Below are 15192 nucleotides of genomic sequence, written 5' to 3'. Positions count from 1 at the left end.
TAATAAAGTATGTGTGAGACCTGCATGCTGAAAACCACAAATCTTCCTGAAAGACATAAATGAAGAGGTGCTGAAACTGAGGGTTGTCATCGGTTAGACCCATTAAACTGTAGCTTGCTTAATAAATAATGAACTGTAACTGCCTTCACTGATCAAGCTGGCTTTAACTTTTTAAGAAAAACTCTCTGCCTTCCAAACATCAAGTAGCCTGAACAGTAAGATGTTTGCCCGAGTTGGTTTTCAGGAACTTGGTGTCAGCTGCATCCAGTTCAAGTTTGAGCTGGTTAAGATGGGTTGGGACCCTTGAGACCCTCCAGCTGGACTTGGGTGAATGTCCAATCGGGGACCTTTTGACGTCAGAGAGCTGAAAACTCCATCCTCAGAGCGTGTAGATGCCGCAGTTTTCTGAGTGTGAGTCCCATGGAGAAGCCTGTAGCTTCGTGGCACCTGCGCAGAGCCATGATGACCTCACCTTTTTCTTCTTGCCAGTCACCTTTCCCACACTCCCCGTGCCTCAGCTTTATCCCGTGAGTATCCCAAGCCCTGGCCTTCGGGGAGGTGGATTTGAATTGTTCTCCCGGCCCCTCGTGAATAAACCCCTTCTCCACTGCAGACCTCAGCATCTCAGCGTTTGGCTGGCTGCGAGTTGGGCAAACAAACCTGGTTTGGTAAACAGCACCATGCTCACAGGTGAGAAGATAACATGTTTAAGGTACCCGTTCTCTCTAGATTGAACAAGTTTCAATGCAATTGCGGTACATTCCCAACAGGCTTTTTTTTTTCTTTAAAGCATAATGCATTTTTAAAACTGTGATAAAATATACATAACATAAAATACATCATTTTAAACAGTGTTGAGTGCACAGTTCAGTGACAGTAAGTACATTCACATTGTTGTGCACCCGTCACCTCCATCCATCACTAGAACTTTTCCAGCTTCCCAAACTGAGACTCTGTCTCCATTAAACACTCCCTCCCCATCCCTCCCCTCCCCAGCCCCTGGCAACTGTCATTCTCCTTTCCCTCGCTATGAATCTGACTATTCCAGGGACCTCACATAAGTGGAATCATACAATGTGTGTCCTTTTGTGTTTGGCTTATTTCACTTGTCAACAAAAAAATCTCGTGAGAGTTGTGCGTTGTTTTATTTGGGGCAAAATGAAGACATAGCCTGAGAGCATCTCAGAGAGCTCTGAGAAACTGCTCCAAAGAGGCAGGGGGAGAGGTCAGCGTTATCTGTGATTTCAGTGAAGGGGACGCTGTGCAGTCACACGTGTTGGCAGATGCTGGCTGCTGGCCACAAGGAGCAGATGTCACCATGAATGACTTCAGTGCTTTTCCAAATATGAGGACATGCAAGAATTGGGCTCATATAATCTCCTGAAAATATCTAACTATCTGAAGGCCTGTTCTGCCAGTTTCCCCAGAGCACAGAGGGCTTCATTCCTGATCTCCACCCTGAACTCCTTTCGGGGTGTGTTGAAGGTCAGTGGCTGCAGTTGCTTGTGACCTAATCCTTGTAGAGGCAGACGGCAAGTGCCAATTTTTAGCTGGCATGCTTCACCTCAAAGTTCACCCAATGTTGTAGTATGCCAGCAGGATTTTTTTTTAATAGAAATTGACTTAAAAATTTATATGGACATGCAGTGGATCTGAAAGAGAACAGTTTAGGGAGGAAAAAGAACAAAGCTGGAACACTTACACTACTTGATTTCAAGATTTATTACAAAGTTACAGTAACTAAGACCGAGTGGTACTGGCACCAGGGTAGCCATGTCGATGAATAGAACAGAAAAAAAAAATCTAGAAATAGATACACAGATACGTGATCAGTTGGTTTTCGACAAGCCACTGAGGTAATTGAACGAGGAAAGGGTAGTTCTACCAGCAAACGATGCTGGGACAACAGGACATCCACGTGGAGCACAGTGAGCCTTGGATTCCTCCTACAGCGATATACAAACAGCCTGAAGTGAACCCTAAACTTACATGTAAGAGCTAAAGTATAACATTTCTAAGAGAGAACATAGCAGAAATTCTCTGTGGCCTTGGGTTAGGCAAAGATTTCTTAAATAGGACACAAAAAGCGTAAACCATAAAAGAGAAAATCCCTCGGTTGGATTTCATCAAATTAAACTTTTGCTCCTCGAAAGACACTGTTAAGAAAATGAACAGCAATTCCAGTTTCCTTTAGGGAAGGAACTTAACACTGAGGCTTTCCTATTAACAAGTCATGGCAGGCTTTCCTGTCTCCCTTTTTTCCATCTGGAAGGACTCTGGGTTCTTCTTTGACTCTGTAAGGCAGTTTAAAGCACCTGTGTGGGTTTTTTTGTTTGTTTGTTTTTAAATTTATTTTTATTTTTATTTTTGGCTGTGTTGGGTCTTGGTTGCTGCACGTGGGCTTTCTCTCTAGTTGCGGCGAGCGGGGGCTACTCTTCGTTGTGGTGCGTGGGCTTCTCGTTGCGGTGGCTTCTCATTGCAGAGCACGGGCTCTAGGCACGTGGGCTTCAGTAGTTGTGGCACGCGGGCTCAGTAGCTGTGGCTCATGGGCTCTAGAGTGCAGGTTCAGTAGTTGTGGCGCACGGGCTTAGTTGCTCCGCGGCATGGGGGTTCTTCTGAGACCAGGGATCGAACCCGTGTCCCCTGCATTGGCAGGCAGATTCCTAACCACTGCGCCATGGGGGAAGCCCGGGAAGCCCCTAAAGCACCTGTGTTTTAACTGGAATACACAGTGTGCCCAGCCTGGTTTTGGGGATTGAAAAGAAACACAGTTTAGAGCAATCAGTGAGGGAATAAAAACCTACACTTGAGAAACACTGTAAAGTTGATAGTAATTGGGGATAAATAGACTAAATATGGAAAATTTGGTTATTGCATGTGAAGAGTTGTTTGTGGGCATATTCCTGCAGATCCTGGGTTTTGAGTCTGCTGGAGGTGAAGTACCGAACCTAGTAGTTCTGGTAATAATCCCAAAGAAGCAGAAAGAGAAGAACTCTGAGGGCAACAGGAACGGGGTAGCACTGGAGATGGAGGTTGAGTCGTGGGGACTCAAATTGTTACGGGGACGTCCAATTTGAAAAACAACCACAACGCCAACCCCCTCCCATAAAACATTGCTGTGGGTATAGAGTTTATTTGATTTCTTTGGAGAAAAGGTACAATTTGGAGGCAAGGAGGCAAAATGATAGCTTTGTTGAATTATGATTTTTATCAAGTATAGATACATTTCCCATAACTTTTTTGCCAGGTTCGAATGTGACTATTTAGCCAAGGCAGTTATTCCATGGGGTTTATGAAAAAAGGTTCCGCCTCTTCATTTTATTAGAGGTGATCATTAAAAAGGACTAGGCAGGCTGTAGACTGGCGTGTGGAGGGGCTGTCTGGGAACTCTCTGTACCTTCCTCTCGATTTTGCTGTGAACCTAAAACTGTTACCCCCCAAATAAAGTCTATTTTTAAAATATTAACAAAAGTGGCTTTGTTTGACAGGAGAAGAATTAAGATTTGGAATTTTCAAAAAATTCTAGAAGGTCAGAGGTTTCAGGATAATATGTAAACACAAATGAAACAATTTGTCATGTTTTTCTGGCTTCTTTGGATGAAATCACATTAAAAGTCAAAATGGAGAAACAAGTCTAAATCTCAGAGCCTTAGGCCTTCAGAATTGGGAAAAGTTGGTGAGTTGGATTCTCTGCTAAAGGAAATCATTGCTCCCCAGGGGCACTCACCTTGCCCTTCTCAGCCTGGCATCCCTGTCACCCGTGGAAAGGGGTGACTTAAGGACCAGGGCACGGACTTGATGTCACCCCGTGCTCCCGACACGCTTCCCATAGGACACGTACCAGAAGGACAGGCCGCCGTCCCCCTTTAACTTGGAGATGTTGGTTACACGAGTCCCTTGAGTTCTCGCTCTTCTGAAGAAACAAATTTCATGAGTTTTAGGATTTTTCATGGGAAGCAAGAAGTAAAACATTTCAGAACATTTCTGAAACGTCTAGGGCTTTACTAGCTTAATCATTAAGAAGGAACTTAAAGGGAAAAAGTTTTGCAATGAATATGCTATGGGGGCAAGAGAGGCAGCTGTCTTAGGTGAAGGGAGCATTCTTTTACTGCTTTATTGAGGAATTTCACTTTCTCAACTACTTTGCAAATGGCTACTTCAAAAAAAACCATCTGTGTTATTGCTGAGTAGATAACCGTGGGAGACATTTCTGCTTGGGGACAAAAGTCACTCAGGAGAAAAGAAACAGGCTAGCTTTTCCCTTTTGTGTTTTTCTTAAGCTGAGCAGGAGAAGGTGAAACATTTTTCATGTTGTTTGCTTTAGCTGGAAATGCACCAGGCATGTCACAGGGGACAGGCATGGTGCTGGTTTTTTACGTAATTGCCCAGGGTGGTCGTGGTGGATTGGCACTCATTCTGTGCTCCATGGCACGCAGCATCCTCCTGGACCACGACTCAAACCGTCATCCCCTGCACCGGCAGGCAGACTCCCAACCACTGCACCACCAGGGAAGCCTTGGGAGTTATTTCTGAAAGCCTAGCTTAGCGCCTGCTCAGTCCTGCAGCCCTTTCGGTGATTTTGTAGGCGCCCGACCCCTCAGTTAATAACATGTGTCGGGGCTTCTCTGGTGGCGTAGTGGTTAAGAACCCACCTGCCAATGCAGGGGACATGAGTTCGAGCCCTGGTCAGGGAACTAGATCCCACATGCTGCGGAGCAGCCAAGCCCGTGAGCCACAACTGCTGAGCCTGTGCACCACAACTACTGAGCCTACGCTCTAGAGCTCGCGAGCCACAACTACTGAGCCCGCGCGCCACAACTACTGAAGCCCACACGCCTAGAGCCTGCACTCCACAAGAAGAGAAGCCACTGCAATGAGAAGCCCAGCACTGCAACGAGGAGTAGCCCCCACTCGCTGCAACTAGAGAAAGCCCGCGCACAGCAACGAAGACCCAACGCAGCCAAAAATAAATAAATAAATTTGTTAAAAAACCCCAAAACATGCTTTGTCTTAGCCCATTCAGGCTGCTAGAACAGAATATCATAGAGTGGGGGGCTTAAAAAACAAGCATTTATCTCTCACAGTTCTGGAGGCTGGCAAGTCCCAAGATCAAGGCATAGGCAGATTCAGTGTCTGGTGAGGGGTCATAGACAGATGGCTATCTTCTCACTGTGCCCTCACATGGTGGAAGGGGTGCAGGAGCTCTCTCAGATCTTTCTCTGTAATCCCATTCATGGGGCCTCCACCCTTATGACCTCCCAAAGGCCCCACCTCCAAATACCATCACCCTGGGGATTGGGTCTCAACGTACGAGTTCTGGGGGGACACAAACATTCAGTCTATAGCATGCATCATATGATTGATACCTCTTAGACTCGAAATATGAGAGCTTCTCTTTATTGAGTACTTTGCATGGATGTCTTAGATTAAGTTTCCTGGGAAATAGACTACTGAAAAGAGCGAAAGTTGTTTCCTCTGTCAGCACCTGCACAGTAGTTGATGCCCTGGTACATTTGATCATCTCGCCACCCTAAGATGCAGGCATCGCTGGTCCCAGTTCACAGCTGAAGAAATGGGACTTGGGGGACTCAAGTGACTTGCCCAAGGTCACCAGCTTCTCAGTGAGGATGCAGGTTGCAAACCCAGGTACATTCCCTCCCCACTCTGTCTCCTTATCTGGAAACCTGGCATAGGTTACATGGTCACCTGGATTTTTGCTCATCCTGTGTGTTTCTGGTACAACATACTTGTGAGGAGAAAACAACATAGTAAATCCATCTTCCAAATTTATTTTATGCTTTCATTTGAAAAGTATCTTTTAAATGTCATTTCTTATAGTTTTCTGCTATAAGCAGTCTGGCCTCTTGACTTTTTCACCAATACATTCGATTCATTTCCTCCTGACTTAAATTTCTTCTTTCCTTTAAAGGAAATCATGTTCATCCTTTCAGTCCCATCTGGAAATCTTCCTGGTTACTCCACCTCTCACTTTTTATGGAAACCTTAAAACACCACCTCTATGTATGCCTCTTCTTATAAGGACACTAATCCTATCAGATCAGAGCCCCACCCTTATGACCTCATTTATCCTTAATTACCTCCTTATAGGCCTTATCTCCAAATACAGTCACACTGGGGGCTAGGGTTTCAACATCCGCATTTTGGAGAGGACACAATTCAATCCATAGCACTAGCTGGTGCATAGCAGAACCTGGTCTAGAATCCAAGCTTCCTAACTCTTATTCCCAATCCCTTTTCTGAATACTCATAAATATTGCTCCTCTTGACCCTGCTATTGAAATGACACACTTACAGATTTGAGGGAGTATCAGAGGCTTCTTTAGTTTTCCATACTGAATCTACTATACTCTAAAGCAGGGGTTGGCAAGCTACAGTCCACAGGTCAAGTCCAGCTGGCCACCTGTTTTTGCTCAGCTGCTGAGTTAATCGTTTTTACATTTTTAAATGGTTGGGCAAAAAAAAAGAAGAATATTTCATGACACATGAAAATCATATCAAATCCAAATTTCAGCACTTATAAAAAATGTTTCTTAGAGCACAGTCATGCCCATTTGTTTACATATTGTCTGTGACCAGGTTGGAGCTACAAGGGCAGAGCTGAGTAGTTGTGGCTGAGATGCTATGGTCTCCAAAGCCTAAAATGTGTACTATCTGCCACTTTACGTAAAATAATCTACCCACCCCTGATCAAACAGCCTCGGTTTTGTTCTCTTTTCCAAAGGAATGATAAGTCGTGTGTGTATTTTAAGATGAGTGACAGCGTCCTGCAGCTTTTATTTTGACAAAGTTTTGGATGTCCTAGTACCACGCAGCATAGTCCTATAACCTGGGGGCTCTTACGGGGTGCTTATCATATGTCACACTCAGGTCTGTGCTCAGAAGGGAGCCTGGGCTTGGGATCCAATGCTCTGCTTTTGCCGTCTTGGAATTCTTAATGATTGATCTTTGAATTTGTGTCTTGGGAGTGCAGTCAGGTGAGATAATGGAGCACGTGATGGGGCGAAGCATCTCCTCCTCCCACCTCCCACCTCTCAGGGATGGTCGTTAGTCCCCACTCCTCATCCCTGCTCGGCCGGGGGGGAGCTTGGGCACATTTACCCCAGGGGAGGGGGTGTCTGGTGGGTGTCCACCATTCCATCTGTGACCATCCTCATGCCTGTCGGAGCGTGACATTAAAAACAAATAAAACCCACCATGACAGGTCAGGAGAGATCATGGAAGAAAGGAAAAGCCTTTTTTGTTTTCCTGCTTTTTGAATAAGGGGCCCTGCCTTTTTGTTTTGTTCAGGGCCCTGTGGATTATGTAGCAGCTCTGCTCTTGTGACTCATAGCCTGGTGGTTTTATTGAATAACTATACGGACCTATTCGTCTGCATTAGAGAGTGGTGTTAGCACATAAAAAGGGAGATAGATGGCACTTGTCTTTGCGCTTTTATTTTCACTCCCAGTATTAGCATTTTAAGATAATCACTCTTTTGATGGACGAACATTCTTTAATATCTATTTGGCAAGGAAACCAGGCATTCGTTCCGGAATTAAAGGCTAACATGGTCAAAAGTTATGAATTTTCCATTTGGTGCAGAGTTTAGCCATATTACAGATACTTAGTGAATATTTCTTTTGATGGTCTTTCCATTTAAGGATGGCCTTAAGAGGAATGTACTATTCTGAGGAAAAAATACATAAAGTTTTTAAAAAGTCAGTTTTGCTGAGACAAACTATGCATCCCTTGAAGGGCAATTGTTTTTTAATAACAATTTTGATATATTACAGATCAAAGGGAGTGCCCCAAACAGGAGCACAGCACATTTATACATGTAGATACTAGTCTCATTGTCACGGAGCCCCCAGGTGATTCTGATGAAGCCGGCCTGGTCCTAGTTCATAGCCTTGGAGAACTCCCGCCCCATCCATTGGCTTAAAGCAGTCAGGGTTTAATACATTTCACCCTCCTTCAAGGGTCTTAAGAAATTCTGATCTTTGAGGCAATTGATCAGTGGTTTGGGGAACATGAGGATGGAATTGTCTAGAAGAAATTTTATTTCATTTATTTCTTAGAGGGGAAGGGGTATATAATGAGTAGAAAGGATTTCTTCTGATGAAAGACCTACGTGAATAAAATGGTAGGTTTCTGCTTTTAAAAACATGTTTAGATGAGTTCATTTCTGAATTATTTTGATATTGAGTTTTACTCTTATGTCAGAAGTTCATACCTTCCTTTATTCATTGGTCTTGCAGGGAAGAAGGCAATGATATATGAGGATTCTTGGTTATTCTTGATTATTAGGCAGTTGGGCAATCATTCTTGGTTATTAGGCAATTCAAGACCTATTAGTCAATTTACAGTTGATACACATTTCCTGCCTCTCCCCGCAGAGCCCATTTCACTCTCCTAAACGTCTCCTCCATTAGCAGGAGCAAGGGGTTAGAAATGAAGAGCAAAAGCACATGCAGTGTTGCTGTGAGCTGCTCAGTGTGTAATTTGGGGATGCACTGAATGTACTCGGTGCCCTCGTGGTTGTTAACGCTCTCTGACTTTAAAATGAGATGCACACAAGACCCCAAATCAGATAGCGGTCAATCACTCTAATGAGCGTTTGCATAAATATATTCCCTCTGCTGGGTTTTGAAATTGTGAGACATCTCTCTCATAGAATGAAAGGATTTGTTTACCTGAAAGGAATTGAAAGCCTCAGAATGCAGATGATGGGGAAGGGATTTTTTTTTTGAGGGGGATTTTCTGATATCCCAGTAATCATACTACCCTTGTTTAGTCTGGCTCTGAGCCTGCTTTGTCATTCTAGGGTTGGAGCAGGGACTGAGGTTTCTTCTCTCAGTCATCTCTCTGCCTCCGTGGAAAGACCAGGATGGAAGTTGGGGGCTGGAACCTCAGGAAGTAAAGAGGTCTTCTCAGAGCCAGCTGGGACCTGGTACTTGCGCTACCTGAGCACGGAGTCCCCTCCCTCCCCCATGATTCCGCAGCTTTAGGAAACCACTGTGAATCCAACCTTCTATCCTCCCTGAAGCTGAGCCTGGATCTTTTCCCCACCCTGTGCCTGAGGGTGGGGAGAGTGCCTTACTTGGCTTGCAGGCCAGTTAGGGCTGGAGGATGGAGGGCTGGAACCAAATGTGACCAAGAGAAGCTTAACTTTGGGCTCTGGAGGTAGGTTTCTAGGGAACTCTGGATTGGGAGTTGAACCCCTCAAAAAATGTGCTTTCACTACATGGCATTAAGAGATATTATGGTTGGGACTTCCCTGGTGGTCCAGTGGTTAGGACTTGGCGCTTTCACTGCCGTGGGCCCTGAGTTGATCGCAGGTCGGTGAACTAAGGTCCCACAAGCCGCGTGGCTCGGCCAAAAAAAAGAGAGAGATGTTATGGTTGACTGTGAAGTCCACATTTCAAAAAAGAAGACTCGGGATTTAATCGCAGCTCTTTCACCAACCAGCTGTGGCTTTAGGCAAGTAATGTGACTTCTGAGTCTTAGTTTCCTTATCTGTTAAAAAAAGGGGACTTTCTAAGGTCCTTCCCAGTAATATGTCTTGGGTCTCTGATCCTATTAGGAAAACAGTCATTGTCACCACTGATTAGAAACACTGTAATATTAACAGAGCATGAAGAGAAAAATTGAAGATATAGTTTTGTTTGTGTGCTGTAATAACGCATATACCCGGTTTTTGTCCTCAGTTTCTGGCAAAGCCTCAAAAATGCTTGGAATTTCCTGAGAGACAAGAGTTCTTTGTTATGCTAACGAGGTGACTCAAGGTGGGCCCCTAGAAAGCTTCAGGATGGGGACTGGTCACCAGAAAGACGACATGGTTAGAAGGTTGGAACTTTGGGCCACCCTGACCTCCAGGAAGTGGGGATGGGGTAGAGATTGAGTTCAATCATGTGGCCATTGACTTAATCAATCATGCATAGTAATGAGACTCCAATAAAAGCTCTGGAGACCGGTTTTGGTGGAGCTTCCTTGTTGGTGAACACACTCATGTGGCTGGGAGGGTGGTATGACCAGATTCCACAAGGAGGCGCCATGGAAGCTCTGCTTTCCCCCAGACCCCCCAGACCCTGCCCTGTGCATCTCTTCATCTGGTTCTTTCTGAATTTTATCCTTTATATTATAATATACTGTAATCACAAGTAAAGTTTTAAATGATCTCTGTGAGTCATTCTAGCAAATTATTGAAACTGAGGGGGTTGTGGGAACACCCCAAATGCATATAGCTGGTTGATCAGATGTGCAGGTGGCCTGGGGACCCCACTTGTGGCTGGTGTCTGAAGTGAGGGTTGTATTGTGGACTCAGCCCTGACGCCTGTGGAGTATGCTGCTCACCCCAGGTGGTCAGCGTCAGAACTGTGCTGCAGGACACCCAGATGGTGTCAGAGACTTGGTTTCAGAACCCTGTTTGCCTAGAATTAATATGAGTTATAATTATATGGACTGCCCACCCTTTATGCCTTATTACTATGGAGCCAAATACTAATTGTATTTGTGATTGAATATGTCAACTTATTTAATATACAATTATTTGACTACAGTCCTAGACTCTGTTCATGGATACCGCAACTTCACAGTTTGCTGCTCGTTTCTTTTGGTCATCTACTCACATGGTATGTTCGTGACTTGAAAAAAACAACATGCAAATGAAACTGAAGGAGTTCTTTCATTCATTCATTCTTTCTTGTTTCTTTTCTCTTTTTTTGCTTTAAAAATTATTAAGTCGGGCTTCCCTGGTGGCGCAGTGGTTGAGAGTCCGCCTGCCGATGCAGGGGACGCAAGTTCGTGCCTCTGTCCGAGAAGATCCCACATGCCGCGGAGCGGCTGGGCCCGTGAGCCATGGCCGCTGAGCCTGCGCATCCGGAGCCTGTGCTCCGCAACGGGAGGGGCCACAACAGTGAGGGGCCCGCGTACCGCCAAAAAAAAAAAAAATTATTAAGTCATCAGGTATAAATACAAAATCATTGATAATTCAAATGGCAGATCTCAATGTAGACATTTGATCTTAGCTGAAAGGCTGATTGGCAAAAAAAAGCTAAAAGGCAATTCAGTTGTCAGTGTAGAACTAGAACCTAGAAATGCTCAGGTAAAGTGTCCAGATTCTGATGATTAGAGAAGGAAAGTGTATACGATAGAAAGTGTGTATGATGTCTATGCTCATCACACAGGATTTTCCTCTACTTCCTGGGCATGTGGGAAGACTCCCCCGATAGCTCACAGTTTTGCTAGCGCCATATCACCAGTTCTGGCCAATGGGCTGTAAGCAGAAGGAACAAGTGTCACTTCCAATCAGAGGCACTTATGAGCAGGTGTGAATATTCCATGTCCCATTAAACACTGAAGCTATGTTAATATGGTGGCATCACAAGATGGTACAGTCTCCGTCAGCCTGGGTTCCTGAGTGACTGCAGAGCCTTCTACTGAACCACATTGGATGTGCCCCATGAGGAAGAACTAAGTCTTCATTATGTTAAGCTACTGATAGTTCAGGATTAATTTGTTACCACAGCCCATCCTGGGTTACCCTATTTAGTGACTCTGTGTCCTTTTTTAGTATAGAGCTAAGTACCAGTCCTGGGCTGGGCTCCTGAATGAATCTGATGACTTTTTGAAATTCTTGGTGGAAGATCTAAGCCTTGTGTAAAGAGAGAAATCCTCTGACATCTTACATTAGAAATAAGGAACAGTACTTAGCCAGGATTTCATGTTGCTTTTTCACATAGTGACTGGGTGTTGGAGCTGCAAAGACCCTTAGAGATCATTAAGGTCACTTAGCAGACACCATTGGTTGCATATCTAAATCTATCCCTTACCCTTTCTGTCTTGCTTACAGAGCCCATGTGCTCAGGGATAGGGTCTCCCTGAGCTCAGAGGTAAATCCTCATTGGTCTAAGCTAGTCATGTGATCTCATCCCTCTTTCCAGTGATTGGTTTAGGACTGAAAAGGTGACACAGGTTCTGGCCAACGGTACATGAGAGTCAGTCCCCTGGGGTCTTCCTGGGAAAGGCTTTCCTTGCTTCTAAAAAGAGATATCTTGGGGGAAAAAATCCACTTTTTACCTCAACACATGGCTGTGTGAAGTGTGATGCTTGGCTCTGGTAACCATTTCTGATCACGAGTGGAATCAACAGAAGAGGAACCAACAGGCTGAAGACTGCAGGGTGGGGAGAACTTTGGTTCCTGATGACGTTGTTGAGACTGAATAAACTAACCCTGGGAGCGCCCCACACCTGGACTTCTTAATACGTGAGATAAAATGTCCTTATTTCTATAAGATGTTATGGAAAAACCTGAATGAACTTTTTGGTCAACCCGACATTTAAAATTTTTTTAATTTAAAAATTAAAAAAATATTTTACCAGCTCTATTGAGGTATAATTGACATATAACGTTGTGTAAGTTTAAGGTGTACAGTGTGTTGATTTGATACATTTATGTATTGCAAAAGGATACCACCATAGCGCTGGCTCATACCTCCATCCCCTCACATAATTACCATTTCGTTTCTGTAGGGAGAGCATTTAAGATTTACTCTTTTAGCGAATTTCAAGTGTATTTCAGTGTTATTAGCTATAATCACAAGGCTGCACATTAGATCCCCAGAACCTGTTAATCTTATAACTGGAAGCTTGTACCCTTTGACTAATATCTCCCCATTTCCCCCACCCCCTCGCCCTTGGTAACCTTCACTCCACTCTCTGTTTTTCTACCTGAAGCTGAACTGTTTTTCTGCTAATTATACGTTCCCTTTTGTTTGAACCTATGTTGTATTATAATCTTTTAAAAATTTCTTACCATCCTGTCTCAGCTATGCTAAGAGTAAGCAAGGATCTGGGTGGTCTAGGAGCAGCAGACACTAGTGGTGGAGGCATTGATACTTGAAGCAAAAGATCTCCAAGGAGCAGCTGAAACTCACAAGAGTTGGAGTTGCTCAGTCACCTGACCCAGGTATTCTTTCAGAAGTTCCTGGGTTATTAGAACAGCGGAATTCCCATATGCACATATAAAGCATTTGTTAAAAACAATGGGTTTTGGACAAATTAATGTACACTCATTTCTTCCAATGCCCAGACATCCTGCCAGGCTGGCTGGAGAGCTGTAGAACACAACAGTCTTTGGGGCAGCTCACGTTGTGCGAACTTCTAGGGTACCCATTGGCTGTGTGGTAACGCGTGGTACTTCAATTCCTCATCCACTGATCCAGCATCAAATGAAACAGGGATCACCTATTTTAAAAACATATTGTCAATGAACCATGGCGGGCTGCTCGCCCACTTAGAGTGATGTAGCATATTTGGCTGATGAAATAGTCATTAACCGAGAACGGTAATGGTTGGCTATTTTCAGCAATACTGAGATCGGTTTGTGGGAAGAGTAATCTGTCTCCTAATTATTTAAAAACAGGCCAATCACCAGCAGAGTCTTAGAAGGCTTGGTTCTTCTCTGCCTGCTGCCTTCTTATCTCCCTGATCCCAGCACCTCCAAGATTGCTGCGCCACAAATGGCAAAGGAAAGGCAGGAAGGAAACAAACCTTCCAGCTTTTTTCATTTGATAAGAGATGAATATAGGGCTTCCCTGGTGGCGCAGTGGCTGAGAGTCCGCCTCCCGATGCAGGGGACACGCGTTCGTGCCCCGGGTCCAGGAAGATCCCACATGCCGCGGAGCGGCTGGGCCCGTGAGCCACGGCCGCTGAGCCTGCACGTCCGGAGCCTGTGCTCCGCAACGAGAGAGGCCACAATGGTGAGAGGCCCGCGTACCGCAAAAAAAAAAAGTATGTATATGTATAACTGAATCACTTTGCTTTATAGTAGAAATTAACACAACACTGTAAATCAACTATACTTCAATAAAATAAAATTTTTTTAAAAAGCTTTTTCCGGGGCTTCCCTGGTGGCACAGTGGTTGAGAGTCCGCCTGCCGATGCAGGGGGCACGGGTTCGTGCCCCGGTCTGGGAAGATCCCACATGCCGCGGAGCGGCTGGGCCCGTGAGCCATGGCCGCTGAGCCTGCGCGTCCGGAGCCTGTGCTCCGCAACGGGAGAGGCCACAACAGTGAGAGGCCCACGTACCGCAAAAAAAAAAAAAGCTTTTTCCCATGTAAAAGTGAAACAACATGTAAAACATTGCCCAGCTTAAACTGTTTTTGGCTCCTTAAATAGGTTGATTAATCAAACCTTGAGTTATTTTAGAGACAGCACTGCACATGTGAAGACGGGAACTCAGGAACCAAGAACCTTCAGTCCCTGGAACTCAAAGGAAAGAAGCATTGCCCCCTGGAGCCCGTTACAAAGCAAGAGGTCCTTCAATAAGGAAAACCTGGCTTCCAACAGCACGAGTACCTTATATGGAATGATTGAAAACTAACCAATCAGCTTCCAAGTTTGAAATTCCCCTATCTCCTTAAATTTCGCCCCAAGCCCTGGGTCCCGGAGACAGATTTGAGAGCTTTGTCGGCCGAGCTTACAAGAAGGCTCTTTTCTCAAGAGCCGGCGCCATAGTGTTGGCTTTTATGCAAGTCGGACGGGGAGCCTTTGCTCCGTTAGGAAAAGTGGTAAGTGCTCAGATTTTATCTTAGATGTATTCAAAACAGAGAAAAAAGAGACTTCCAGTTCAGTAAAGATGATAACGTTGATTTTATATCTAAAGAAATTGATCAGGTTGTGAATCTGTGGCTGCTTTTGTGCTTCTTAAAAGGACTGAGTGCCTTAGAAGGAAAATTTTATTGTATTTTTGAGGCACTGAACGCTAAAAGGAGCTAAAAGGGAATCCCGTCACTGGAGTGCTATGGAATCAGATGGAACCATCGGCGCTGATGGCTTTCGGCTCCCTCGCTGTGAGAAGCATCCAGAGTGACCGAGCTGTGTTGGTGGTTCACGCCAGTGGGGCAGCCCCTTTATCCAGGGCACTCCAGCTCCTGCGGCTGTGGAAACTCAGGACCATCTTGGTGGAACTAACCAAGGCCCATGCCGGGTCGGGGAGAGAGGAGGCCAAACAGAGATGATAGGTAAGAGCGGCGTTCGTCAGGCTCCGCGGAGATGACTCTAAATAACGCTTCCCACCACAGCCTGTCTCTCGTAAAGGGACCCACAAGGCCTCCGTCACTCCCCTTGACGCATCCCTTATTTGGTGTTTCCCATTGGCCTCAGAGCCGCCTACCTACGTACAGGGTCCAT

Source organism: Mesoplodon mirus, assembly GCF_964341445.2.
Source record: "Mesoplodon mirus genome assembly, chromosome: 12".
NCBI classification, from domain to species: Eukaryota; Metazoa; Chordata; class Mammalia; order Artiodactyla; family Ziphiidae; genus Mesoplodon; species Mesoplodon mirus.
This window is presented reverse-complemented; position numbering follows the sequence as displayed.